At 43.2% G+C, this 26,128-nt stretch overlaps 1 protein-coding gene across 2 annotated transcripts in view; it reads left to right on the plus strand.

Annotated features, from left to right (window-relative positions):
- Positions 1-25,863, plus strand: part of LOC149872929 (uncharacterized) — a 211,547-nt gene extending 185,684 nt beyond the window's left edge. Inside the window, exon 3 of one of the 2 annotated variants that reach the window (XR_016440846.1) lies at positions 21,689-25,863. The gene's annotated coding sequence lies outside the window, so the exon portion shown is untranslated. The remainder of the gene's footprint in view (positions 1-21,688) is intronic. The other variant, XR_016440848.1, reaches the window with a different exon arrangement.
- The last annotated feature ends 265 nt before the right edge of the window (positions 25,864-26,128 follow it).

A 26,128-nucleotide genomic window follows, 5' to 3' on the forward strand; every position in this document is an offset into this window, starting at 1 on the left:
TATCCACAACTTTCAGACCCCCCCACTCTTTTTTTTTGCATAACACCTGCTGCAGCCTCTCACCTTTCTTTCCATACAGCTAATGTCCAGGATCTCACTATCTTGCATCTCAATTACTGCACTGCACTTTTCTCTGGATTTAACAAACACAATCTGGCCTTGGTCATATCCATTCAGAATGCTGCCACAAAGATCATGTTCTTAGCCTGTTGCTTCCACCTCGCCACCTCTTTCTTTGCATTTTTCCACCTGGCTTTATCTTCTCTACTACATCTCTTTTAAGGCCATTCACAGCTCGTCCCCCACCTACCTATAACTCATGACTGATATATCATCTCTGATTTTTGATTGGCCCACGATGCCAGCCTCCCCCTCTCAGTTTTGTACATTTTCAAACAGGCACCTTCATGCTTGTTCATGCTATTCCTTATGTTTGAAAGTAGCTCCCTGTAAATGGCTGTGATTCTAACTTGCTGTCCTTAATGCTTCCATGATGCTTTACTTTACTACAAAACAGATGTGACAGTGCTTAAGCTGCTGCTGCTCTGAGGCTACTCTTCAGTAGGCTGATCAATATCATCACAGTGTTTCCCTTAGCTCCCCATCTTATCTCGTCTTATACTTAGATTGGCTGCTCTTTGGAGCAGGGGCCATGTTTCTGTTCTGTGATTTCAGTGCCCAACATAATGGGGTCATGACTTGGGCTGTGAGTCTTGTGTTGTTGTTATCATCAGCATCCTCCTCCTCATCTGGTCTCAAAATTCTGTAAACCTGATTACGGCAGCTCTGAATTAGGTCCCACCAATCTGAATGCCACTAAACTTTGGTAAGTATGGAGGTGACTGCACAATAAATAGAGTCAGGCTTTATGGGTTGTCAAACTGTTGCATTTAATAAGCTCTTGCAACACCAGTGCAGGTACCTGAATGTCATCAGTGGAATCTCCTTTTTTTGGGATGCTGGTTTGTATTTCAAAATGAAAATAATTATACAGCATGTAGGAAAGAAGCCATCAAGGCTGATACTAGCAATAAAATAAATCAGTAAAGTCAATGTCCCAAATGTACAACACTGCCTAAGGGCTGCTTTGTAATTGTAAAAGTAAACTGTATTTAGACTACTGGCCTAAGCCCAACTGGGAGAATGAAAGGTGCAAGCTTTGAGTTTCTTTCCTTCCATCAACCTGGAAGGAAAATCAAAAATCCTAAAAATGACCTTGATCTAATTGAGGGCACCATTTCTCAACCCCTGGGTTGCAACCCAAAAGTGGGTCACAAGAATATATGAAAGGGTTGCGAACAATCGCAGAAAAATGTGGAAAAGCACAGATTTTCTCCTTTAAAGAAGAAAAATGTGGGAAACCACAGGTTATCTTTTGCAGCCTGGCAGAGTTCTAGCTTGCAAGGGGCTGCTTGGGAGCAGGGAGAGTGGGAGGAGGGCGATCAGGCGAGGGGTGCCAAGTGCATGTGCACACACATACATGGTTGAGGCAGCATGAAAAGCAGCTTCTGGCAGGTAAGTCTATGGTGGGGGGTGGGGCATAGACAATGCATGGGGGCACAGGCAATGCATTGGGGAGACATGGAAAGTCATGTGCCTCTCTAGATTTGTGCACCCACAGTGGGCATGGGGCTTCAGTGTGGCTGGGCAGGCATGGGCAGGAGCCATTTCCATGGCCCAGTGGGTGGCAGCCAGCGTGGCAGGGCAGAGTGGGACAGTGAGACTCGCTGCTACCAGGACCCCCATGCCAGCCATCCCATCAGAAGCATGAGGAGTAACAGACCTGGGGCGTGGGGCATACTGCCCTCATTTCCTTCCACAACCAGCTACTCTTGTGAGGCCATAGCTCCACCCTTCCACCATGGCCTGGCTACACTAAAACTATGGCTGGTGTGGGTTACTGGAATGGTGAGAAGCAGCTGGGGTATTCTATGCTAGTGAATATGACCTATACTACTTATTAATATATGATGAAACAAAAACAACAATGGTTTTTGTTTTTGTTTTTAATTTGGACCAATTTGTGGCATTTGACTATTTGTCTGAATAGGAAGTGGTACAGTGCCTATGAGCTCACCTTTGTGAAGATGGTCCAGCCTGCTTCCAGAAGCAAAATGGGACCCTGATTGCTTTATACATTATTTCTGTTAGGGTTCCTGTAATAGGGTGTACCTCCAGCCAGGTGCCCTCTGATGGCTGGGCTGCACCTGGCTGCTTATTCCAGCTCTCTAATCTGGCTCCTTTTTTTTCCTGCCTACCAGGTCTTGGTGCTATAATTAAAATGTTGTTTCAGGGGGCTTCCTTTATATAACCAAAGCCTCAGCCGTAGGCTCTGTTCTTCCCCAGCCATAGGTCTGAGTGGGCAGTGCAGGGATCTGCCCTTTTCTTTTGCCCACCCTTCATTGGCAGGTGAGGTTCAGGGCCTTTTGGGCTCTGGCATAATTGGTGGAAAGCCGGGACTAACAGGGCTTAGCCCCCACAAACTTTTCATGGTGGCTGGCAACAGCAGCAGCACCCCAGTGCCACCATCCCACAGCAGCCAGCATTGTTTGGTGTGCACCTGCTCCTCCGCCACCATGTACAGCACCAGCATGTGCCTGCCCTGCAACAGCCTTGTGGGAGGGAGAGGCAGGGGTCAGGTGGGGCTCAGCCTCCCCAAATAACATTTTCTCCCACTGCTTATGGGCTCTGGCCCTCCTTAATTTAGTGAGGGCCGTGGCCTGTCTCGGCTCTGACCCTCTTCCAGGTCTCCTGCTTTTGCCTGCCTCCCACTCCAAAACCAATGAAAGAAATATAAAAGAGGCAATGGAAGAAAGCACAAGGAGAATTGCAGGATGCTGGGTATTCTGCTCTGTCGCCTACACTCACAGCTGCTCTGGTCGCCCAGGTGTTGCTACCAAAATAAGCGGAGAGAAAAAAAAAGAATGAAAAGCAGACCCTTTTCAGGCTCTCATAAGTAGTCCTTGGTGCTTGGGGTGAACCCACTCTCCTGGGCCCTTCTTAGGCCAACACAAGCAGTCTTCAGTCTTCCTGGTATACTCAGTCCTCTAGGGCTCCTCCTGGGTTAACATACACAGTCCTCATTTCTCTGTATTCCCCACCCTGTGCCACACCAAAAGTGTCTTTAGTATTTCCCATGCACTCATTCCCAAATTCTTGGCCAATAGAGGTTCCTCATCTTGGGTAGCAGCTCTCCGGGCCAGACATGGGTTCCCCTCTGCTTCCCTGAAGGGCTCTGTCTCCCTTCACTGCCAGGGCTAGCCCCTCTGCTCCGAGAAGAGTTTATATCACAGGCAGCCACTCCTACCGACCCAGCTGACCCGATTTTCCTGCTCCCCTGGCTCAGGGGTGGTTTATCTCTTTCTCCCCTCTCACTGCTGGGTTCTGCAGCCAGCTGATTGCAGGCTTGCCTTTGCCAGTGCGAGTCCACAGCCCGGGGCCTGGCAGCTCCCCTTGAGGGTCCTTGCTTCCACCTGTGGCAAGACACTTGCCCCCACCTGTCTACCTAGTTGCCACTCTTGGTAGCCAAGATCTCTTCCACTCTAGCTGTGTCTGCAGGGCCTTTCCTTTCAGCATGTTATCCTTCCCTTCTCCAGGCTACAAAGGTTCTGGTCTTTGAGAGTCCCTGCTGACTTTTCTTCCTTGGCCCCTTCTTCCCTGTAACAGGTTAGAGTCTCCTGCTGTAGTTCCCTCTCACTATCTGGGCTTTCCAGTTTTTGATGGCACTCTGGTAGATGTTACAGCATCCTCTAAAGTTACTTTCAGCAGATTTATGCTGATACATTTTTTAAGATAAATATTCCCAAATGATGCGAAAACCCCCTCAACTTCTTTTGAACTTCAGTTTTAATATCTGGGAAAGTTGATGTTTCAAATCATCCCTGATCCTAGTGCCCAGAGGCTTGCAAAACATCAGCTGTATTAATGAAAGTAATCTGAGGAAAACATTTGTCAGATAGGCCTGGGAAGAGGACCATGAAAAATGTATTATGTGGACAGGAGTGAAATGGCTAGCTCTCTGATTATAAATCTAAAATATTAAAATAATGAATTCACAAAATCCCTATTAGACATCAAAGCTTTTGCCTTATTGGGGTATGCTTTTAATTTATATGCCTTCTTTCAAGCCAAAAATGAACCTGATAAACTGAACAGGGAATTCCTACCCTGATTGAAAAAACCTGACTCTAAACTCTTGCTGTCCACAGAACTGAGATGGTGGCAGAATTTTGGAACAAGGGGCAGCTCTCAAGGCAGCCTGATGGTTCTTTTAAAACTTTGCAGCTGAAGAAGATATTGTGCTGTTTTTAAGAATAGTGTTTTTATAATACTTACTCTATTTGCTGCACTATCTGACTTGCCCTGTCTGTTCTTCAGAGTTTCACAGCAGAGGGAGCTGAAAAATGTAGTACTTAGAAATGATTTTAGCTGGCAAGAGTAACTAGTGTTAACGCTAATAAACACAAAGTCTGTTTTTTTCCCTAAAGAAATGAGTAGTGCAGTGGAATGAAAATGCAGCCAAGCTGTAGTTTAAATACTATGAGAAATATAAATTTAGGAATCCTTTAATATGTTTTATTACAAAACTTCCCTTTTCAAAGCCTTGAAGTTCTTAGTATATTCCACCAGGAAATAGTTTAAGATTCCCACAGCTAACAGTTAAATACAGTGGACGAGTCTGTTAAATAGCAACAAGCAAACAGGAGGTGAGAAAGTGGCTGAATGGTTAAGGGTGCAAGTGGAGGCTCTGGGAGACCTGCTTTCAGTTCTCTCATCTGCTTCCTCTATGAACTTGAGAAAACTGCTTCAACTTGTGGGGAGAGGTCTGAACAGTCACTTAGATTTTGTGGGGGGTCAGTCCAGAAGCTGGGCACTGCTTCTGACCTGGCTGCTACCTCTGCTGTAGTGCTGCCACTATCCCATCACCAAATTGCCAGCAACATCCTGGCTTTGTGGGCCAGATCCAGTCACTTGGCAAGCAAGATCCATGACTTAGATCTCAACTGGATTTTAGGTATGTAAATCCAAGTGAACCAGTCACAACAATATCTCTATGTATACATTCTCACTAGTAAAACCACCGAGATGCCTATTGTGTATGCAGTATTGTGTATGCTACACAACAGGTAGTTTTGGCGCCTGTTGTGTAGCAATCCAGTCTATGTATCTTCAATCTATGTATCTTGCGTTGTAGTCAGGAGGCTGTAGAGTGCAGTCATCTTCATATGTGGGATCATTTCACAGGTTGGGCAAGCACAGAACCAGGCTAGGGCCAGGCCATTCTGAACGGAGTGTCACTAAAGTTTCCCCAGTTACCTGTCTGCTGGGAATTGCTGTTATGTTGTTTGTCCTGGACTAAGACTGTATTCCAGAGGAGCAAATATTATATATTTTATTGCCTAAGACCACTTGGGATTCACAAACTAGACATTCCTGTGCCTAAATCCCTTGTGAGGTCCATTACCATAGGCAGTCTCCGAACATACTTAACACATTGATCAGTGGTGATGCATAGGAGGTACGCGGGGGTGTATGTGCACCCTCTAAGAGCACTGGTACACCCCCTGACCCACTGCACTCACTGCTTAGGCGATGGGCAGGTGGGGCAGGTGGGAGCACTGGTGTCCCCCCTGCAAGTGCCAGGCGGGAAGTGAAGTGCTGTTGTGCTCCCAGAAGCAGCTGCAGCCACTCACAGAAGTGGCCGCAGCCACTTCCAGAAGTAGCCGCAGTGATTGGCCATGGCGGGGGGGGACTGGCCCCCCCAGGCGATGGGACTGGATGTGGAGGGACCCCCCTGTTGCTGACTGGTCGCTGGTGGGGCACGTGCCCCTCCTGACTAAGGCGGCACCAGTTGCCCATGACATTGACACCACTGAGTTCAGCACAAAGCAAAACAGCTGTAGTCACTTTGGGCATGTATAAACATGGTCCGGGAGCGGGGAAGAAGTGGGGGAGCTTTTAATTAGTGCAGCTCTGAGAGCCATGCTAATTAAAAGCACCCAGAGCTCACATGTATCAGCATCACCACGCTGAAAAACGGTGGTGGGGTACTTTGAACTAAAGCTCATCGAACTGCCATTTTTTAGCACAGATACACATGATGCTGGAGCATGGTAATTACCATGGTCCCCCAACATGCTGTAATCATGTCGCATGGGAGCAGCCTCCCTGCACATGTTTAGCAGCCCTTTAATTCATAAATGCAGCTGCTAGGAGTGGTACCTCTATCCACCTTTTACATAATAACATGCTGGTGACTGTACTTGGAGATAAAGAGGGAAACTCAGGTTTAATATTCACCTCAGCTCAAAGATGCTCAAACCCACAACTCCTACCTCTCAAAAGCATGCCTTATACCAGCCTATAGGTGTGGCCAGCCTCTAGTGGATACCTCTCCGTACCTCTGATTAAAACTGGGCTGTTATGTAGATAGATTTCTAAGGTCAGAGAGAGCACAGCAATGTAGTGCAGCCCAGTGAAGTAGGCATTCCCCTCGAGTGGGTAGCAGGAGTCCCAAATCCTTGTTTTTGCTTCATGGACTATTTATAATTTTGTATTAAAGAGTCATTGACTAAAATGATGCAGGGCTCTATTCTTCCAAGGATTGCTTCAGCATATGACTACAGAGTGAGGATCCCTTTCGTTTATTCTGTCTCTGGCTGTGCCTGCCTTTCTTTGCAGACAGGTGGTTTCTCTCCTGAGAAGTGGGAGCTTTGTGGGGACAGCCTGGAACCCGGATCTCCCATATCTTGGACAATTGGTCCATGTTCTAAAAGAAGAGAGTGAGTCTGTCACTCATACACAAAGGAACAACTTTTGCATCTAGATCTGGGAAGTTGTTTTGGGCTGTGAATTTGAACCTCATAAAGGTACAATTCAGTCTTGTAGTTAGGCACTGGGAATGGGATTTCAGACGCTCCCTTATCTTCAGCACCTGTTATTGGTTGTCTTGGGTATCCCTTCACTCAGTGTGCTGGCTGTTGTGAATCCCCTTCTTCTGAGATACCTAACTCCCTCCAACATGGGTGACTGGTGCCTCCTGAGACTGGGAGGGCACAGTTTGTGGGTAGCAGTCTTGGTGGTGTCTTCTGGGCTTACCCTGTTCCCACTTCCTGATCCTTCTTTCCAAAACCCTGCAGGCACCAAACTATTCTTCTAATTGAGAAGAACTAGACATAGCTCTTTTCAAAGCCTTGCAAACCCTACTTTCAGCTTGGCAACAGAGGACAGTCCACAGAAACCCAAGATACTCCTTCATATGTGCAGCAGCACAGCAACCCTAGCTCTTAGGGAAATTAGGAAATGAGGTAGGCTGGTTTATTTCTAATGCAGAGAGATTCATCTCCAGCAGTAAACTGAGGACAAAACAGAATGTTTTACACCACCACGACCCTTGCTTTTTTCAAATTACAGCAGCAGTACTTTACTACACATGAAAAACAAGCACACTGCTGTGTCTTGCCTTCATCCATTTGCTAGAGAATCAGCTCACTCCAGCTTCACATAGATCAGTATGTTGCCAGAGATCAGCAGTTCCTTTTTAACCTTTCAGACTGTAGGCCCTAAAGGATCATGATTTTTTAATCAATTATATATTCTCATTTTGTACTCATAATCAATAGTACTTCAGAACACTAATGTCATACAATATCTTTGTCTTGGGGTAGTAAGTAAATTATAACTAAATAATGCTTTTCAGACAACAGAACAAATGAATATTCTCCCTCCAGCACTCAAAGAAACATGCAAAAAAGAAACTGCTGAACAACAAAACATTGATTTTGTGGTACCAAACTTACCAGCTGCAAGCAATAAAGACCAGAATTGTTTTGTAGTACATTATCTAATGCCAAAAGGTGCATGTGTGTAGAAGACTTCAAAATAATTCTCATTTCTTCATCATTGAGCTGAATCAATGACTGATGCTGGATCAAGGATTGATACAGGTGAAAGGAATAATGATCGGCTGGAATTTTTGTAGGACTTGAGCTATAGCCAAAACTTGCATAAAACTAAAGTCTTTCTGTACCTCCATCCTAATCCGTACTTCTTTACTTCACAGTGGTGTTGTAAGGATGAAAAAGTTAAAGATGGTGAGTGCTCACATGTACTACTAATGGCAGTCTTGTAAATACCTAAGGTAGAAGGATTATAAATTATCTGGAGTAGGGCTTGTCTTGTATTAGGAATAATGACTAGAACATCGCATCCTGAGTTTAGTTAGAGTATCTAGTACAGTTGACTGAACAGCAGCATTTCAGGTTATAGGAAGATTACGTTTTTAAAAGTTTGTTTTCAGCTTGAGTTAGTCTGAACTGGATCCAGATTTAAAAAATCTGGAAGCAATGAGTCTCTGGCCCTGGTGCAGCTTGCTAGAGATCCTTGTTGAAAAATTCATCAGAGCTGAGATGTTTCACATGAAACACTTTAAATAAACTGGTATTTTCTGCTGTCATTGCCTCATCAGCAAATTTCCAAACAACTCTAGTGTCTGGGGTACTATGGAAGTACAAATAATAATAATCCCACATAAGTATTGTGAGTGTCCACTAATTCAGGGCTGTCAAACTCAAGTGAGCTGGAAGGCTGGATCTCCACTGTGTGGGGCTTCTCTTGGGCTGGGTGTCCCACTTCTGGATCCAGTCTATGGGACTCTTCACTGTGGCTGCTGCTACTGAAGTCCTATTACTATGGCTGCTGAAGCCACAGTGTCAGCATGGCTAGCACCCAGTGGTGACTAAAAACACTAAATTGGGTGGTGACATACACCCCCTTCAGTGGCAGTGGCATTAATTCCTGGGATGCTAGCAGCCATGCAGGCCGTATGACCCACCTCCACAAGCCATATCTAGCCCACAGACCATGTGTTTAACACCCCTGCATTAACTAAATGCATACAAATGATCTACAAGGCTGAAAACAATGCCAGGCATTAATGGTCCTGATTCAGAACACTGCTTGTTCTTTGACTAAGCACCTGCTTAAGTACGCTTTCTTCATAAAGACTATTATGATCCATTTCTAGTAACAATAATGCATTAAAGTGTACAACTTTCATAGAAAAAAATCAATTCCAAACACATCCAGTTTTCACTTTGCACTAATTCCTTTCCGCAAGCCAGTATGTTGTCTACACCAGAGTTGAGGGGGGGGCGTTGAATGGGCTGTCTCTTATGGGAATTTTAAGATAGCTAAGCAGTGAAGAAAATTACTTCTGGTGCCTCTGCCAAGCTATGTGAATCCATCAAATTTGCAGAACAGTTAAACTGGTCCAAAAAAATAATCAAAATTTGAATATTATCACAAGGCAATATTTTTACAGATGCACATAAATCACAGTCCTAGTTTTTGGATAGTTAAAGAAAGATGTGAACACCAAACTAGACAGCAAGATATGGTTAAATGCACCAAGTTTAAACACTTCTACTGTTGCCAGTCTTGGACATTTTATGGGCCTCAGCAGGGCTAAAGGAGTATGCCTGAAGCAAAAAGCCCAAAGCCCATCTGAATTGACCGCAGGGTGAACTTTGCAAGTGTTACAAATGACAAGTTCAGCAGAGTGTTTGAAGTAATTAATGTGCCTGGCTAAGCAAAGGTTAAGCTAGAAAGGCATAATAGGAAATAGCTTGCTAGAAGCCCTAGCCTAAGGTTAATTACTAATAGTCTATCAGTGAAAAACAAAAAAATATATAAAGGATTTTACATTTTTAATTATACTACTAATAATTAGAGAGTTATGTAACCTTGTGTAGTTTATGTATTGCTATATTGTAATTGCAGATTTATGTTTAGGGTGACCATACTTCCAGGTTTGGTCGGATCAGTCCTGGCCTCTGGAAGCTGGTTTTGGCTGGCCAGTGAAAATTAAAATGAGCATTTCGGATGTGGGGTGTAGGGCTCAGGGTGCAGGGTGGGGAGGCAGAGCAGCAGGAGCTGTGAAGCCCTAGCAGACAGCAACATTGCCCTAAAATAGGTTAACTTGATTAGTGGAATGGCCATTAAAAAGGGGAGATGATTGTTAACACTGCAATATGCCGCTCCATCCTAGCCTCTGCCTGCAGCAGCACCCCTGATTTGAGGTGGGGGAGGAGCGGAGGCAGTGTCCTAAATTTCACATTGTCCTGGATTTCAGTGTCCCATGTGATTGCCCTACTTATGCTAAGCTTTTCTTAACCAAACTGTTAATACTTCTATGAATAAATAAATTGGGGGATAGCTTCATTAGTGTGATCATAAAGTAAGGAAGGGAAATTAGGAAAGAGATAAGAAGACAATCCAAGCCATTCAGGAAAGGGATAAGAAGCCCTTCCTTTAGCTTCACAAGGCCATTAATTTTGGCTAACTGACTCGGTCCAGGATGAATGAAGAACTAGCTTACATTGCTTCCCAGGGGTCTGAGAAAAACAAAGAAGCTTAAACTAGCCAATTAGAGTTAAGTGCATATATATGTAGCCTGGGTACACCCAGGGGTGTGCCCTGTCCACCTGTGGAAGGGATGGGGTGGTCAGGCAAGTGTGCCTGACCACACTGGGGGTCTCTCCCTTTCCCAGGCTCTGTTTAATTTTAGTTTAATTTGGAGCCACACTGCTGGGGCTAATTTGAGCAGCCTCAAGCTGCTCCCAGAGCCAGCTCTCCATGTGCCAACCTGTGCACCGGGTGGGACCCGAGCAGCCTCAAGCTGCTACCAAGGCCAGCTCTCCATGCACCAATCCACCCATCGCCTACCCAGCTGCTTGCCAGGTTCACAGGCTCAAGCTGCATCAAGCGGCTTCCAAAAGCCAGAGCACCGTGCTCTGATCTGTGCACCATTGAGGCTCAGGCAGGGTCCCAAGGACAGTCATCTCTGGAGCTCCTCTCTCCTCACCGTCCCTCACTCCATCTCTCTCCTCCAGTGTGCTGAGCATGCTTTCCTGCTTCAGAGTCTCCATCCCCGAAGTTCTGCAGACTTGGCAGGGTGTAGTCTTGAACCAGGTTCAGATTGCTTCATATATAGGCTTGATCAGAAAGTGGGAGAAGGTACAGGGAATTGTAGAAAGTATCTGTTGTTGCTGCTGTGACTCCATTCTTTTCCTCCCCCCACCCCCCGCCCCTTCTGCCTGCAGTGGGCATGCTGGTTAAAGAATTTATGCTTCATTGTAACAGGCACCAGATGCCAATTATTCCCATACTTACTCTGTGGTTTGGGAGTAAACAACAAAAGGTTGGTCTGCAGACCTGTCTCTTGCCCTTTATCAATATACCTATAATACAGGTAACACTACCTACCTGAGATAATTTATGTCCCAGACTACATGGCAACGTTGTTTCAGCGGGAACCTTAGTAAATGTCAATAGCCTTTGGGGACTATGGGCTTAAGAACATATTCTCCCCATGTTATAACCCAGAGGTCTCAAATCACCCTCCTTGGGTGCCAATCTCTGCTTGTAGGGAAGTGTACTACTCCGCCACATAGACAGCTACACCCCTTGCTTCTTTGCAACATGATCCTTCCTGTATAAGGTATAGCTATCAATACCTGTGGTCCAGTCATAGGTGGAGTCCCACCAGATCTCTGTTATCCCTATGAGATCATATTCATTTATGCTTAGCAGAAAGGCCAGTTCCTCTTGTTTGTTCCCCATGCTCCTGGCATTTGTGTACAGGCAGCTAAGATTGCCATCTTAAGCCCTGGGCTTCCCTGTCCTATTAGAAGGGTCCCAGCCTTGGGCTGAGGTAGGAGTGAGCTCCTTTGTGTTACCTGACCTGCTGATTCTGTGGTTGTCACTTCCAGGGCTTGCACTAATGATTGTCTGCCTGTCCGCAAGGGGATCTTAGTTTAGAGCCCTGTCAAGCATGCTCAAGTTCATAAAAGAACCTTTCTAAGAACCAAAATATTGACATACATCTTGACTTCAAAAAAGCCTTTGATCTGTTATCCCATGATCACCTCTTGGCAAAACTGGCCAATTGTGGCCTTGGGTCCACCACGATCTGCTGGGTGGGGAATTGGCTCCGTGGTTGGACCCAGAGGGTGGTAGTTGATGGAAGTCAATTGTCATGGTGCCCTGTGATTAGTGGGGTCCCCCAAGGCTCTGTCCTTGGACCCATATTGTTCAACATCTTCATTGATGATGTGGATATTGGAGTCAGAATTGCACTGGCCAAGTTCACCGATGACGCCAAACTTTGGGGTAAAGCATCCACATCAGAAGACAGGAGGGCGATTCAGGCTGACCTGGAGAGGCTCAGCAAATGGGTGGATGAGAACTTGATGGTGTTTAACACTGAAAAATGCAAGGTTCTCCTCCCTGGGAGGAAAAACCTGCAGCATCCTTATAGGCTCAGCAGTGCTACGCTGGCTAGCACTACGGAAGAAAGAGACTTGGGGGTCATTATTGACCACAAGATGAACATCAGCCTGCAATGTGATGCTGCGGCTAGTAAAGTGACCAAAATGCTGGCTTGCATCCATAGATGCTTCTCAAGCAAATCCCGGGATGTCATTCTCCCCTTGTACTCGGCCTTGGTGAGGCTGCAGCTGGAGTACTGCGTCCGGTTTTGGGCTCCACAATTCAAAAAGGATGTGGAGAAGCTTGAGAGAGTTCAGAGACCTGGGGGAAAGTATGTTCACCAGAGTGCCCCAAGGGATGGCGAGGTTGATGGGCTATAAACTACTGCAAGACCATTTCAGGCTGGACATAAGGAAGAATTTCTTTACTGTCTGAGCCCCCAAGGTCTGGAATACCCTGCCATCAGAGCTGGTTCAAGCACCTACATTAAACACCTCCAAGAGTAAATTGGATGCTTATTTTGCTGGGATCCTATGACCCCAGCTGACTTCTTGCCCTTGGGGTGGGGGGCTGGACTCAATGATCTTCTGAGGTCCCTTCCAGCCCTAATGTCTTTGAAATCTATGACATACTCTTTTCCTCCAAAGGGAAGAGATGACATAAATGAGACAGACTTGGGTATACAAGTTGCAGCCGTGTTAGGTCTGCAGGCAAAAATAATCAGAACTCTTGGGGAGGTGATATCTTTTATTAGATCAACTAGATAGTTGCACAGAAGTCTTTATTTGCAAGCTTTCGGGCATACACACCTTTTCTCAGGCATAGAAGAATGCAAAGATTGTAAAATTTCTCCCAGGTGGAAAATTCATATTCACAGGAGAGCTGAAAGGTCTTGTAGGATCTCCTGGTTGGAAAAGTTCATTTTGCATTCCAAAAGCTTGCAAATAAAGAATTTTTTTTTGCAGCTATCTAGTTGGTCTAATAAAAAAATATCACCTCCCCAAGAATTCTGTTTATTTGAGACAGACTTGCACACCCTTAATTATGCAGTGCCACATTTAGTACTGTCAGGCTGCTGCTGTAAGGTACCGTGCAGATGATAGTATTTTCAATGTGCATATGCTATGCTCTTTCTACTTCTGGAACCTAGAGTAAGACCAGGGATATAACATTTGAATCAGAAATCTGTTTATTGAATACTAGATAAAATGGCTTGTACAGGTACCTGGCTTTGCAAACTCTGAGTCAGTGTCTGCCCAGTGGGTGGGATTATACATGACTAATCTTAGAGAAATGGACAATAGACTCCTTTTCTTCTTCTTTAATCATTCCCACTTAAGCAACATCTCAAAGAAATGTTATGTTTGTCCTTAAGCCCGTGATATAAATGAACCGTTACAGTACAGATGAGAACTTGCTTAACTTGCCTTTCAAGAAGCCAGAGATTGTAAACACTTCACCCAGTGGAACTAGGTCATTATCAATGGCTCAGTCTATTTTTGTCTATGGTGCCTGTTTGAAAAAGTTGCATAAACCCTGGCATTGTATCAACATAAACATTTCATGCTTACTTCTTGTAGAACTTTACTTTTTGATGCAACCTGCATCTCAAGGGCCAGGGACAGAAATTACACCTAAACAAATATAAATGATCATCAGAAACCAATCTAGACCTGTAGCAGAACACAGACTGGTTTCAAAATGGCCAAGTCTGGACCTGTCTAAACCTATAGTATCAGATTAAATCAGTTTAGTTTAGACCAGTCTATCACATTTCTGTTCCAGATCCCCTTCCCATACAAGTTACTTCACAGTCCCCCAGAACCCAGGATGCCTTGCAGCTGTCAGCTAAAACCCCCCACTTGCAGGAAGGGCAGGCTAGCCTTGGCCTGTGCTGTCTGCTCCAGCTGAACATGGCCAGCCCTGCCTACAGGCTGTCACAGAGCAGGGGCAGCAAAGCCTTTGTTCCATAGCCCTGCTTCTTGTCTGTACCTGTCAGCTGGGTAGGGCAGTGGGGAGGTGGGGAACAGAGTCGTCCTGTGCCAACCTCTGCCCCGAGCCCTGATCTGCAAGGGTTGCCTCCCTGCTGCAACAAAGCTGGGCCAGTGCAAGTCACTAATGTGCAAGAGGAGCAGGGGGAAAGGAATCCCCTATCCTGGGGCTGGCATCTGGAGCTGGGCATCAGCCTATGGAGGGGGAGCTGCATGCCTCTGGAGGTCCCTGGAGCCCCGGTACATCAGCAGCTGGCCCAGCAGTGTGGGAAAGAAGGGGAAATTCCCCTTGACCCCCTTGGGCAAATCAGGTCTCCAGGAATCCTAGGCCCTCCTAACACAAGTTACCTTACAGTTCCCCCAGAATCCCAGGATGCCTTGTAGTCCCCAGCTCACCTCCACTCACAGGGTAGGTGGCCTGGGGTCTGTGGAGCTCTGTTTTGCCCAACTTTGGGGTAGGGGGGGCAAAGGGAATCCTCCCTTTCCGCCCATACTGCTAGGCCAGCTGCTGAGCTCCTTCCCCCTGCTTGTAGGGGGGTGGGAGGAGGAGCCCCTGTCAAAGTGCCAAATTGGGGTCTTCTCCCCTTCCCCTATACGCCAGAGAGTGGGGGTTTCCCCTGCCCCCTCCTTGTGCAGACCAGAAAGTCCTGAGCGGGGGTCTTCCCCCCCTCCCCAACTGACCTGGATCAGGCCCACTGAAAAATGAACATGAGTTCACTTCATTACCGGTTCAATCTACACATTTTAGAGAAACTTGCAAAGACTGGATTGATTCCACCTTGGGCTTTTTTACTGTCTGTACTTAGCCAAGATGTTGGTACCAATTCTGATGGTGGATGTCCTGGTTCAGGTACTACTTCCTGCTCAAATGATACTTCCAGTATGCACATCTGCTGTGTCTATTTGCAGTCATTCTGGGCTCTCTTTTAGCACTTCCTTCTGACTCGCCATTGCTGTACAGGTGCCCAAGTTCGGTTTTCCATTAAGAGTTTGAAAAACTCTACCAACACTTTCTCTGGCTGATTTCACTTTTATTTATTAAGTGGTTAATTACATAAACAGTTCAACAAGTTCCTTAAGACTAGGGACAGACATTACACATAAACTTGTTTAAGTGATCAGAAACTGGTTTAAATCTGTAACAGAACAGATGTTCAGTGCATATAAGCCGGTTTGAAAATGGCTGAAACCAGTTTGAGATAAACCTGATTGAATGTAGTATCAGACATAACTGATTTGAGTCAAACAGGTTATTCAACGTCTGTTCGAGACCCTTTCCTGGTTTAGGTTAAACCAGACACCCCCAGCATCCAGGCATGCTCTCTGGGCTGGGCGAGACTCTCTGCTCCACAGCAGAGCTGGCCCCTCCTCTCTGCTCTTCCCAGTGCCCCCCCACACCTCCCTCACTACCTGCTGCTTAAGCAGAGATACCTTCCTCCTCTGTCCCACAGCAAGGACTGTAGCCAGCATGTGGTATGCTAGCTAATGCTGTGTAAGGCAGACGGGGTAGTGTCTGCTTAGGGCTTTTTGGAGGTATTTAACAGCTCAGATGGTAATGTCCCTGCATTCCTTCCTTTGCAAAAAGCTGCTAAAGAAGAGCTTGTAATGAGAGAGGCTTTGTTTTCAGATGGAGTGTTAAATGCTGATAACAGATCTGATAAATGCTCATCAAGGGGGGGACCCCACCCTAATCACAGTGTCCTGGCCACACCCTCCTCAGTTCCCTGCACAAGGGAAGGGAGGGTTGCTCTAGCGCCCCCTGGCGTTTAGCCTGAACCACTGCAGGCATGTTCCTGCATTTCGGGGATGTCTGTTTGGGTTACAAACTGATCTAGCCTAGCCAGGTTAGACTAACCTGCAAAGATTGAATCAATTCAGGCTCAGGCTTTTTTGAATGTCTGTCTCTAGCCCTCAAGTCCCAGTCATAAGGTTCCAGGATATACTTCAATGTTCTTACTACTTACTGTTTTCTTTCTGCCACTTTACCTTGCACCCTTTCTCTATCTGTTTCCATTAAATATTAATTGGCTGCAAGTGTACTGCTAATTGTATAAGGCTGGCTGGAGCTACAACCTAGTGTAGCATGTGAAGGTAAAAGAGTAGCTCCACCCACCAGCGACTGGGAAGGATAGTATTCCAACCTTTTCAGTATTTCTCAGCCCCAAGGTAGAGAGCATGGATTTTTCCCTTACTAACATCTCAGAAAGCCCAAATCAAAGTTCTAACTAAATGCCATGTGCTTCCTATAAATTTTTTCCTGCTACGCACTGTTCCCTGCCTGGGAAAACTAATACTCAGTGATAACTTTCTGGGTCTCTAGTTTCTCTCTTTCCACAGAAGCTTCTCATGAATTCCAACACCCTTCATTCAATTCCAGCCTCAGCCATAACAGAAGCCATGTGCCATCTGTTGAATGCAATCTGGCCCAGAGCTATTCTACTAATGGCTAGGGGATGGCTTGTCTGAAGCTTCCTGGTCCAAAAAGGGCAAACCATTCAACTATATTTTTACTTTGTGTTATATTGTACAGTCAGATCTGAATGACCTCAAGTTATGATAACCCTTTGTTATGTATGTGTTTCATAATCACATGGCTATGGCTCAGAGTTTGCAGATAGTTTCCTTCCTGGTTACCAAACTTACAATTTTTCTCCATATATTTCTAGCTTGAGCTTTTATTCTCTGAATGCCTTCCTATGACACATGTAAAAGGTTAAGTATATCCTACTTTGTATGGTTAGGAATAGTTATCTTGCCACATCCAAAAACTTGCTGCAATGAAACATTCATCACAGTTCAATTTGGCTGTAGTCTGGGATTGACCTGTAATCTTCTGTGCAGCCAGGTCACATAATCTTGTGTGACACTTGCATTACAGGATCCTGCTGCATGTCCTCTTACAGCCTGTTTAACAATCTGCACTAAGCCTAAAGGAGGCTCAGGTGCAAAGATTATCCACTGGTGATTTCATTATTTAGGTCTGCAGATACACACTGGCTGCACCTGCATGAGATGCTGACTGCTCAGTAGTGTATGCAAGTATGAAATGACTATGCAGTAACAATTGTGCAGTCAGCATCTCATGTAGACGTGGCCACTGTAGTGGAGCATAGTGTTTTCCGTTGCAGTTGTAAGCCATCGCTGGAGTGTGTGTTACATTTCTGACTTGGTGGGATCAGAGAACATGAATTCTTAAGCATTAGACATTGCAATGCCTTGTCAAGTTCCCATGACCACTGCCAAATGATGTGGCAATTGTCTCAGTGGAAATGAAAAAGATGCATCATCTTGAATGGACTATGTAAAGCATTTAATCATTCCCAATTATCTGTAATGCTCTTTTTGTCCAGTGGAGGTTACACATTAGCTGTAGATTTACCTTTGCTGTCATCTGTTTTCATTCTTTGTGATGAGAGTATCATGTCTAAAATATTTGATTTCTTTTTCTATGAACTGGATTTTATCTGGATTGGACTCAATCTTCTCTTCTTGAGCTTTTACCATCATTTCCCCCATATTTGATCTTGTCTCACTTGAATTAATACAGCTAATATCATGTCATCAGGTACTATATGAATGCCCAAAATATCTCAAAAAGTTGGATTGTTCTTTGTTCAACAGTGAAATACTTCACTAACCAACCTTATTTCAAAAGGCAGATAGAGAAACTTGTATCTTCCCCGGGGTGTTTTGAAAGTGTGCAGTTCAGTGATTCCTCATTCAAACTGACGTTTAAATACCAATCCCTCTTTATCTAGAATGGTAAATATGCTTTTACCAGCTAGCTGGCACTCAACACATGCTGGTGTGGGGCTGGAACAATACTATCTCTACCTAACCTTGCACAAATCCTAATTTTGCCATGTTTCTTATCAAGCTCTAACTTCAGTTACAGTCTTTGTATGGAGGGTAGAATACAAAGGTTCTGTTGGGTGTCCTACATGATTTCTCTTACCCAGTGATACTACATCCTCAAGAAAAAATTTTCATATTCCACTTCAGTTGAGGATTTATGGCCGTCTTTTCAGTTATTTATTTTTTGCTCTGTCCACAGGAAAATAACAACTTAATTTTTGGCATTTGCTACCCCATATGCCAGGCAAACCTTGAGCAGGTGTTCTACCCAGCAGCCACGTTTACATGAGATACTGACTGTGCAGTCATTACCGTGCAGTCATTCAGTACTTGTATAAACAATTACTAAATGACTGAGCGCAGTAGCCCAGGCAGACAACTTTTCTGTGACTGTGCAGTAGCTCGAGGTTACTGCACATCAGCATTGCATCACAGTTTTTGCCATGTGATGCTACTGTGCAGTAGTCTCGGGCTACTCTGCAATCAGTGTCTCATGTAGACGTGGACAGCATGTACACAATCGCATTGTGTAAAGTGTAATCTGTGTTGCTCTAAGTTTTGGGTGGCTGTGACTCTCGAGGCTGCTTTGAGCCAGTTTTGCATATGTTTCTACACAAACTTGTCAGTACATGGCCCATCTGATCTTTATTTGTGCTTTTTGTGGCTTCAGAGGTTTTGGAAATTCCTACTGTTTTTTGGAAGGCCCAGTCAGGTTTCCTCAGCCACCTTTTCTTTAGTCCTTTATCAATGACACTGAACACTCAGAGTATACCATTCTCAAAATTTCTAAGCTTATGGTTTCCTGTTTTGCGACAGACTCTATTCTTTGTGGGTGAAAAGAGAATTGATATTGTTCAAATAAAACATTTCTCTTGAATCACAATAGTTCCTAAGCAGTATCAAGACCTTGTCCAACATGGAAGCATTTTCAATTGTCTGCTGAATAAACTTCCAGAGCCTCCTTACCCACTGTGTTCAGTAAAATGGCTACTTTTAAGTCCTCTTTTATTGTGAGCTCCTGTGGCTTTCACACAGATGTAGAAATGCAGTTCCTGTCTCCTCCAATTCTTAGCAAACTTGCCAAGTGCACGAGAGGATGACTTGTAACCCTCCAAGCTCCACCCGACATTTCCCCCCCTTAAATGCTGTGTTTTTCTTTGACTGCTTTCCTTTCCTCTTTGTTCATGTAAATTGTGGTCACCTCTAACACCAAGTTAGGCTTCTTAACCTGCTGTGCTTCTGAGAGTACTTTCAAAAGGTATATGCTGTACCCTCTGTTTTTCAGAAACTCTAAGTGAGGCGAAGCATAGAAAGTTTGAACTCTCTTTATTAAATACTGACTTCTGGAGTTGTGCCAGCTTGGCCCAAACTGTGAGACCTTGACCACCTGGAGGCCCTTTGGTGGTTAAACATGAGCAATTTTAAAGAGATAGTACCACAATAGACTGCAAGCAAGGTTGGAGCCCTCCACTGGATGGAGGGGGAGGGCTGGAGTAAGGAGCCCATAGTAGCTGCCTTGCATTGACAACAGACTGTATTACTCTGCTTGGAGATGGAAAGACTCCAGAGCCAAGTCTATACACAACATGGTCTTCATCATGAGGAAGAGGGGAAAGGGAAAAGAAAACAATTGGTTTTCACGTGTTGAAGATGAGTAGGGGAGAGAAGAAAAAGAGAAGGGGTATACAAGAATATCCTGCCTCAGCTATTTCCAGTGCAGCAGGGCGAGCATTTCAACATTTTCATGAAAAAAAAATCTCATATTTTAACCATCTGTCTCCAGAGTAAGGACTAAATGCTACCTGGCTGCTAAATTGTCTCCAGGTTGGTTTTTGCTTTTTTTTCCAGGCTACTAGGATTAGCCACAAAGCAGTATTTTAGTTGTCTTGTACAGAAACACTGTTGCCCTATACTTTCAATGAGCAGTTGACCAGCTTCCAGAGATGCATGTTACTTACGCCTGACAAATAGCACAGCCCTTTCATTTCAATGGGTAGGAATTAAGCACCTGCAGAGACGTATCCTCTATTGCCCAGGAGGCATCTGGGTCTTTCTTAACTTCAGTAAGGAATGTTAACCTGTTTTAAGATGGCTGGCATTCTACTTTCTCCTGACCACATAAAATATGCAAGTCTTGGCAGGAGTTTTGCCCTGCCCAAAGCGGTATCTCTGTGGCTCACATAAAGTTCCTTCTTCACTATCCAAGTGGTTGGAGTATTTGTGCATGACAGCAGAGGCAGGCTTTAAGGACCCCTCATCCTCAAGGGATTTGAACCCCCACCTGATATGTCTCAACAGAGTGCTCCAACAACCAAAGTAAAGGTCACTCATGGCTAAAGGCAGCCTCAGGCCCACTCTTGAATCTGGCTCACTGGGCAGTCATGGGACCATAGAGAGAGCAAGCAAAACGAAGCCTACTTCTGTGGTCCAGGGAGGATAGTGTAATGAAGACTCCCCCTTAAAGAAGTTTCCAAATAATTCATTATATTTGAGTCTGATGGGGAGAAAGCTTTTAGCAGGTGGAGCATCATGCAAAGAAGACTGCTGTCTGCTTCTAGTGCTGTAGTTGCAGTTTTTCTAATGACTACATAGTGCAAAATGCACAAAAACACTAGAAACAAAGCTCTATTGCTTAAGACTCTTTCCCTTCTGTCTACCCAGTGGCCTACCTTCAACAGAAGGATTCCCTTACTCCTCTGTAGTCTATGGACTACTACTTAAAGTCTGGTTTTAGGACATAGAAGATCAGGGTTCCAATTTCTTTGAGGGGAGGTGAACCTAAAATATGGCTGTCTTGGGCAAGTATCTTATCTAGTAGGCTTTTGGGCAACTGTTGTCAATGTCAAACAGTTGTCAGTTGTTGCTTTTGGTTAGCTACACTTTTGAGAGTTTTGTGTAGCATTTCTTTGCCACCATGGCAAAACTGAATCAGAGTGAAACATAACTGGAGTTGGATACCTCAGGGCCAATGTGTGGAAAGGTAAGAAATTTTGACATCTTAGTGTGATTCAGGTCTTAGGCAAGATAAAGTCGTTTTGTTGCTGTGAAACTTGAAGACCATACAAGTGCCATTTAGATGTCTTAGTGACAAAATAGAATTAAGTCTATGGCTTAAGAATTTTATGCAGACAGGATACCATAACTAAATCCAGAAAATAAAAATTAAAAAATGTCAGAGTGAATACAATTTTTTAATCACATAGGCAAAACGATTCTTGACTACAGTATGATGAAGCCAGTCTTTCCATCAGTCTTTGATCTGAACCATTCAATTTCCTATAAGCCATAACAATTCAATATATCTATATGTCATTGTCAGGACAATGTTCAGAAATGTGTTCACCTATTATGTACTTTTAATTAGGTTATTAGAATATATATTTGGTATGCATTCATGGTTTTCAGGGCAATGGCATTTAGAGCAATTCTAGCTTTCAGAGGTACGTGTATAACTTTCAGTGAAATCAGTGGGAGCTACTTTTGTGTGTTTGAAAACTGAGTATAGCCTTTAGTACTTAAGGACTCAATTCATCTCTCATTGATGTTAATGAGAATCTTTTGGTTGACTTCAGTAGGAATTTGACCAGGCCTTAAAAAGGAACGGCATCAGATGGAATAAGAACTGAAGAACAACTCTATGAAAGAAAACAAAGAGAATATGCTTCTTTGAAAACGGTGGGAGACAGAGTGGAAAGAAACCTACTAAAACGATGTAAGAAATATTTAACATCTGAAGCAGGAAAAATTCATTTGGTTCTAGGTTATTTTTAGTCTTTTACTAATTATTCTTACAAAAACTTACTGAAGGTGATAAGCTCTTGTCAATCAGAGTAAATGGTAAAAGAAATCTTGCCAACCATTAAACATGAATCTAAACACCAGAATGAGTAAAAGCCTTTGAGTGATTTTTTTCCCAATTTAGTCAAGTGAAAAAAGGTTTTTTAATGGACTTATTTCATAGTAGTTTTGTTTTTCTAATTTGTCAGTTGGTACCTAACAGCCATAGCTGACATTATTTGCTTCATAAAAATCACCTGAACATATTTTTTAAAGTAAAAGATCATATGTGAATAGTGACTAGACAATACCATTCATTCTTATAATGAAAATGTGTTTGATTTTTTTCTTGTAATCATTTTGAACTGAAAATAACAAAAATTAATGTTAAAGAGGCAAGACATATAAACAATAGAAATGCTCTGTAATATAAAACAATAGAAATGCTCTGTAACATTTTAAGCATCTTGATAAGCTAAATATCTTGAACGATACTTGATTTATTGTTTTCATTCAGTTAAGTGATGAACCTTCACTTAGTAAACTAATAATTACGTAGTAACATATACTTACTGGAAAAAACCACTTGCATGGGGAACTATTAGAACAGTTATCAAAATCCATCTGAGATTGTTTCCTCTTTCACCCCATATGAATTAAATTGCTGAGTGACTCTAGAAATGTCACTGAATTTAAATAGATGGGATTTTTTTTAAGGGAGAGACAGGTTAAGGGCATATGACATTTCAATGGGTTCAGTATACTGAAAACACAAAGTTTTATATTTTCTTTTTTTAGACCCCATTGCTGTGGCTGTTAAAAGGAAAGATTTTTTTTGTGAGGAAGGAGAATAAAATAAATGGTTGGAAAAAAAATGGTTGAATAAAATGGTTGAAAGACTGTAATGCAGCACAAATGAGCCAGATTCTCCAAGATATCAAGTCAAATATTTTAGTCAGTTATTGATCATGAAAAAATAGTATGTTTCCAAAGTGGTGTAGAATATCATTTGCATTTCTATGTGCTTTCAGAGATCCTTAAATAATGACCAAATGTGTTTTGTGTTTTTAAAAGTCTAAATCTGAATTGTCCGATATGCATTGTTTTATGGATTCTCCTACTGAACTGCTATGTATAACAGTCTGCATACCTGCATATGTCCATCTACTTTTTTGTACAGAGGTGCATACTCTTGGGAAAGCATGCACAGATCCCAGTAGTATTACAGGATAGATTTTCAAAGGACAGGTATATAGCTTACATTGACTTTTTTGACGGCCATGTGTAAAGCCCTGTGTATTCTTCCATAGGTTGGAGTTAACACCAGCCAAGGCCCTCTGGGTGCTGTGGGCCTCCAGAACTACAGACCGGGAGGTCTGCATTAGTTTTAGGTAAATTTAAACACCATAGGTTTTCAGTCGATTAAATATGAACAAGTCTAATTACGAGTAGTACAGTGTTTCATGTGATATACATGTGCCTCCTTTTCTTATTGTCACATCCACTCTGACTCTATGGGACTTTATTGAGTGAGGCAAATACTAACATTAACAGCTATTCATATCCTCACTACTTTACCAGGATGGTGGCTTATTGGGGAACTCCCCATGGCAGCACAATTAGTGCTACACATGCTGCACAATTAGTTTGGGATGGGAAGGACATTAGAGCTAGTATTTATGCAGATAATCCCCCTTGGTTTCATTTTGCTTCTGAAAGGAGGGAATGTTTTTTTCTTCTAAATATCTGAAAATAAGGCAAAATATTTCTCATAGAAATGCATTTCAACTCAGACTTTTAGCATAACAAAAAAGGATAACAATTCTAGTGCATTTTGTACTCCAGACCCTGACTACACCCCTATTGAAGCCAATGAGAGCAGGCTGATGGGCAGCTAATTTGTGGAATACATGTCATCTGTTAAAAACCTATCATTTTCCCAATAGTTTGTGCTGATAAATCATACTGTATCTTGGCTGTATTTCAAATTAGTGTTTGTGAGCCAGTGAGTGAAAGAATCTCCTTGGAGACATCAGTCTATCATCTCAGAGTACAGCCCTCGACCTACTTGCCATGAGGTGAATGGTGGAAGTTCCACTACAGTAATTCTACACTAGCGGGGGATTTCTCATATGAAAGGAGAATCCTCAAGAGATGGATGAAGAAATGGACGTGAATCCTGAATCATAACTGAATTCTCAGGAGGCTCCAGATGTAGAAGACATAGATATTCCTTTTATACCAATGGGTGGTATAAAGGGGTTGAAAGTGACCCTACGTTCTGAGCCTCAGTTCTATAAAACACTTGGGTCTCATTAAGGAAAACATACTGCACCAATTTGCAGGATTGCAGATCTGTTGGAATTTGATTGTGCATGTCAGTAGTTCAGTTAACATTTCTTTATTAAATCCAAAGGCCAGTAGCAGTTGTACAGTTACTTTAAAACAATAGAAAATATCTATCTATTAGATGGCAATATTGCAGCAGATATAAATGGCCACCCCAACACAGCAGTTAAAATTACAATAATAGTATTTACAGGTGGGATGACCTCCAAGAGATCCTGTTTCAGGTTATTGGGGGCCAAAGCCCCAGGTGACCTGTCCAACCTGAGGCAGATGTCAAGTGACAATTGCCACAATCTGTTTACAGCCAGTCTACCAACTGCATGGTTGTTATAATTGTCACAAGATGCCCAGCTGTAGGGAAAGTTAGCACAGAGGGAGGGAGAACTTGGACATGATAGGCAGGCACATCCAGGGCACATAAATATGTGCTGCTGCAATTTGTGCCTGGGGAATGCATATTCTTGCTCATGGGGATGTGCCCAAAAAGGCAGCATAGGAGAAAAAGCACAGCCAGGAAGCAAAACTTGGACATGAAATGCCATTCCCCAAAAGAGGGGCTTGGCTTATCAGTTCTGTTAGTCTCCACAGTCCAATGACCTGAAGAAGGATGGGATCTCTTCAAATGACCATCAGTGCTTAACCTCCCAAAAGAGCCAAGCAGTACCAAACCCAGCATGTTCTACCTGCCCCACACTGATTGACCATAGCACATTAGCTCCCACTAGAAAGAATCCCTCTCTCTTGCTATGCTTTATCCTATGAGATTTATCATTACATTATCTTCTGTTAGAAACTGATCAAACCTAGCACAAAACTTCCATCCTTTCTATCTTATTGTTTCCAAAACCTTCTTCTATAATCCTTGTTTTCCATTAGTTTATTCTTAGAGGTACTGGAGCTAAGAGGTTTGCATACCAATCTTCTTGCTGCTTTTCATCACCTTTCCACCTACATTAACATATCTTGAGTAGCTCCTTTCCTGTGTCTACACATACCCTTGTCTAAGGCTTAGCACGTTCTATCCTGAAAACATTAGCATTTTGACTATCTCTGTCTTTCTCTCTGCCTTGTTTCCCTTGCTTAAGCCATTGATTCCTGAAGGTTTGATCCCTGATTGTGTATAAAAATATACTGAAACATACCATCACCTAGTACAATATTACATTTCCTTAACATACAACATGATTCCTACAGGATCTGACACCTAATTCATTTTACTTTCTATCTGTGTCTTTATTTTAAAATAAATGTCTTAGTTTGGCCTGCTTCTGCATTTCTAGTAACCAGTTTTGATTGTGAAGCTGTACATGTTTTGCCTGGGAAATTCAGGTAGCTGTTTTTGATAATGTAGCTTGAGACAAATAAAGAGAATCAGTGAATACAGATGATGATACTTAAAAAATGGAGGGGTACCATAGGAAATCTATTTTTTCTTTTCTTGCTACACATGGAAAAACTCAGAAGAAAGAAAAGAATATTAAAAACAGGAAATGTTTTCATTAAATACATCTTCAAAACAATAGAAACAGCTCTTTTATGATTTAAATGTATCTTGAATGCTAGCATATGCATGGCGGCTGGGGGAGGGGGGGGAATAATGTTCTAAAAATGGAGGAAAGATCAAACAAAAGTTCATGAATCTTTTCACCCTAATTTGCCAGGTAAATATTGGTATTCCAGTATGCGAATTGATAGTATGTCCTCATTTAAACTATTGTGTGTGGTAATGATCATTACATCAATAAGGTTATTTCCTGATGTGATTCAGGGAATGGGATGATAGAAGGCACAGAAATATACTTATATGAAAGAAAAAGTCTCTATTATCAGTCCTAGAAAGGAGATGAAAGGAGGGGATATGATTAAAGTATACATTTATTTTATGT

Source organism: Crocodylus siamensis, chromosome 1, assembly GCF_052110815.1.
Source record: "Crocodylus siamensis isolate JL-2025a chromosome 1, ASM5211081v1, whole genome shotgun sequence".
Classification (NCBI taxonomy): domain Eukaryota; kingdom Metazoa; phylum Chordata; order Crocodylia; family Crocodylidae; genus Crocodylus; species Crocodylus siamensis.